This window comes from Rhagoletis zephyria, unplaced genomic scaffold (assembly GCF_001687245.7).
Source record: "Rhagoletis zephyria isolate East Lansing unplaced genomic scaffold, Rhagoletis_zephyria_1.1 Rzeph_scaffold_00139, whole genome shotgun sequence".
Taxonomy (NCBI): Eukaryota; Metazoa; Arthropoda; class Insecta; order Diptera; family Tephritidae; genus Rhagoletis; species Rhagoletis zephyria.
The window spans coordinates 59,032-63,469 of NW_016157223.1; positions in this window are offsets into that span (position 1 = coordinate 59,032).

The following is a 4,438-nucleotide window of genomic DNA, read 5'->3' on the forward strand; positions in this document are numbered from 1 at the left end:
GAATTTTAATTGCATTTGCATCTTATATGTATACATATGGACAGAAACGAATACCTCATAAAGGAAACCACGTAAATAAAATGAAAGAAATGTTTTATGGAACTGTTTAAACATTTCTTTGTTTTTATTCGCCCAATTTTTTATGCGCGTTTAGTTTCTTATTTGAATATTTAATTCTAAAAAACATCCAGCTCTTATAAAAAAATTATTTAATGTTTTCTTCAAAATTTATATGAAGACTTAATTAACAATTTCTTGATGGTTGTTTTAACTGCCCTTTAGTAAAAATTTTCTCAAGGGAGGCTTGTAAAGATTTAGCCTCGATTAACTGGTAGGTAAGATCCGCTATAGTGTATTCCATTGTCTTAATTTTTTCATTAAGAAGGTATATTTCCGTTTTGAAACTACATTATATGGAATCATTGCTGAAGAAAAAATTTAAAAACGTGTTGGTAAACAAATTTGTGTACACATAAATACGTATTTATGTATGTAAATCAGTGAAAATCTAGGTCCTGACGTGCTAATGTGAGCATAATTTTGTAGGGAACTATTTATGGAGACTTACTCAGTTTGCGTCTGCGCATCAACAGGTGATCACAGACACGGGAAGAATCTTCCAATTGAACACCGCAGCGGTTTTCCCAACGAAGAGTTCTAACTTCGCAACTAGGCGCCTTAAGGTATCACACCACTTTAACGTCTTGGCTCTTGTCATACACAGCGCAACGCTCATAGTTCCTGAGCCTTTTCATATTTCTATGTAGTATATCTATAAATGGATGTGGTCGAAAAAAAATCACCCAATTCAGAACTTAGTATAAAAAATAGAAAATGCCAACGTGAAAAGGGTTAAAAGTTATTCTTCATTTGACACTATAGTCGGTTATGTTACATGCTGGGTGCCAGTAACGTCGATAGCGATGTTTAACTGTGCGTTAGAATTAACGAGACATGGTGCAAACGACCCTAAATGAAAAGCCTAGTTTAAACAGAAGAATTTTTGGAACTTCCTCTAAATATAAAGAGTTTCCTTTCCCTTTATTTAGACTTTGTTTTATATGGTTTATTTTATTCAAATATATTCATCTAATCTGTCTGAGTACGTTTTGACCACTTCGGTCTGTTAGTGATACAAAATTATTTTCCATTTACCTTCACCATGCAGGGCCGGATCGTGAGCCCGATTCAAAAATTTTGTACGCCCAAGTATATTAGACGTTTTATTTTATTATATCATACATATATACATGTATATAAATGAATTATATTTTTGCAAATCATATGTTTTGAGTCATATGTTTTTCGAGCTAACTCGACGGCACATAGTGTGCTTTTTCAACACTTCATGCCAATTAATCGTAGCGCTTTCGACAGAAGAAATATTTTGATATGAAGCAAAATCATTTGGATATATTTAAAAAAAAACATTTTTTGGATTTGAAAAATGCATTATATATTGCATTTTTTATTATTTGCATGCAGCTGTGCATCCTTTACACAATTTTTATCCCTCGAAAAACAAGTCAGTTTTAGTGCTATTCAAGACTTTTAATTTAAGCCACGGTAGAAGTCTCTAGGCCCTTTGAGAGCTAAATTATTACGATTCTAAAGTTAAACTTCGAAATTTCATTCGACATTTTACGCAATTTTTTTTCTAATTTCGGAGTAAAAACTAGTATAGTAGTTTCGAAGTTTGGTTTAAAATTGTTATAACTTGGCTCTCAGTGGGCCTAGAGACTTCTACCTTGGCTCAAATTAAAGGTCTTGAATTGCACTTTTGGGGATCAAGGCATATATAATTGAGTGAAGGATACACAGCTGCATGCAAATAGAAAAGAATGCAATAAATAATGCATTTTTATACCCGAGCGCACTTGTGCACAAGGGTATATTAATTTTGTTCACATAACGGTTGTTTGTAACAGCCAAAACGAATCGAGATAGATATAGACAAATGTATACATAAATGATCAGGATGAAAAAAGAAATCGATTAAGCCATGTCTGTCTGTCTGTCTGTCCGTCTGTCACAAGTGCGCTCGGGTATAAAAAGCTTGTCATTTAAGATCGCAATAAACATAGGATATTCTAAAAAAATATGTATTTTACTCAAATCATATGAAAATAAAGCTGAATGTAATTTACAAAATTTACAAACTTACAGAGTAAAATTTATTCCCTGATTCTGAGTATTGGCCATACCCGATACTAAGCCTGGGTTAACACATGAATATTTACTGATGACTCCAAAACTTACGCAAAGTCAGGATACGAAGTCTAAGTATATCGAAAGTAACGGGAAGTCTCTTGGGGACCATGCCTCTGTAATTCGAGTCGGTTAAGACTATCTACGTAGTGAAAAATGGGTGGAGAGGCAGGAGTTTACTTGTCTGCAGTTTTTACTTACCAGACTTTATGCTCGAACACCTGTAATCTTGTCTAAAAATCTGTAATTTACAGTTAAAACTGTGAATATGGCAACATTGCTTGCCTCCAGTAATAGCCGAGTAATAGTGCACCTTAAAATGCTTTACTAGAATCGAAACGGTATTAGCCCGGAGGCGCGCCATTTCAGTTTCCTTTTACTATAATATGTAGCATCACGCATGCAGGTGCAATGAAATTTTTTAGAAAAAGACCTCATTTATTTCTTTCTCATATTACTAAAATTTTTTTTTTTAGATAACTAGGCCTCTGGCCTTCATGGCCTCATATGTATGCACATACAGTTATATGTACATAAATATATAAATATTGTCTTAAATTGAAAATATGTATGACGGGTTTTACACGCTTCAGGTCATGTTGAAATTGTACTAGGTGAAGTAATAAGAGCGACAAGAATGATTTATACTGATTTTACACTATCTTAGTTATTTGAAAATTTGCTTTTAAAATTTTTTATAAGCTAGCCGATTGACAGAAAATAAATCGAGATAGCTGATTTATTACTTCATCTTTTATGGTACCATGGGTTCAAGTGTTGAATTTAATTCTGCTTGCAAGTGGAAGAGAGGGGGTTAGAAGAAGAGGGAAAGCTGGGTTATGCAAGACTTAGACTTGACTTGACTTACCAAGAAACTAAGAAAACGATTACTTTCCGTGTCATGCACGCAAAATTTTAAACGTTTAATTTGATTGAGGTAAAATTGAATAATAATTACAATTGAAATAAATGTATTCAAGCGTATCAAATTGTGATTGTTTTTATTTTATTTACTAGCAGACCCGGCGAACTTCGTCCCGCCCAAAATTTTTATATATATTATTAAAACTTTCTGGTCCAACATTTTCACCAACAATTCACGCTTACGATTTTCATTGGCACATTCGTCTGCTAAGATTATGGTTTGGTGGTCATTTGCCGCTTTAAATAACCTAATAAATATCCGTGAAGAAGTTCTTGCAATTCTCCAGTTGTGCGGCATTTCATAGCACAGTTATTCGCAAAGCGAAATAAATTATTTTCTCTTCACTCCCTGGNTTAGGAGGATTTCACTCATTTAGGAGGATTTCACTCACCAACACACCTACAAAAGAATTAAAAAATATATTCAAAGACACACCCCCTTTTCAAATAGCCCAAATTTTCTCCATGAGTATGGGCTTGATTTCAACTACATACATATCTGAATATTTTCAGAGATATGCAGCATAAAAATTCGATTTATGTAGCAGGTGCCACGCCCCCGTTTCCAACAGCTGCCCTCTATCTTCATGAGTATGCGATTGATTTCGCATATCTCCATACCAAGTTCGAGAACTCTACCATGAAAACTTCCAAAGATAGGCAGTATGAAAAATTCGGAGAAACAACGGATACTATCAAAATATAATTATAATATATAATACATCTCAGCTAATATATATTTTGAAAGCCGTTTTTTAGTTTTCGCAAGGCTCGAGAGCGGCTAAACCGATTTTTTTGAAACTGCCAGCTGCCGCACGTGTCCCAAGGATGGTTTTAGGCTAAACAAAAATCTATATGTAAAGGGGGCGTGGCACTTCCCATACAAACCGAATTTCTCATGCTACATATCTCTGAAAGTGTGCATGGTACAGTTCTGGAACTTGGTATGGAGATATACGAAATCAATCGCATACCCTTGGAGAAAAATTTAAGCTATTGTAAAAAGGGGTGTGGCATCTCCCATACAAACCAAATTTTTCACACTACGTAACTCTGGAAGTGGTCATGGTAGAGTTCTGGAACTTGGTATGGAGATGTACGAAATAAATCGCATACTCTTGGAGAAAAATTGGAACTATTGGGAAAGGGGGCGTGGCATCTTCCATACAAACCAAATTTTTCATATTGCATATCTCAGGAAGTGTTCATGGTATAGTTCTGGAACTTGGTACGGAGATGTACGCAATCAACTCTTGAAGGAAAAGTGGAACTATTGGAAAAGGGGGCGTGGCATCTTCCATACAAC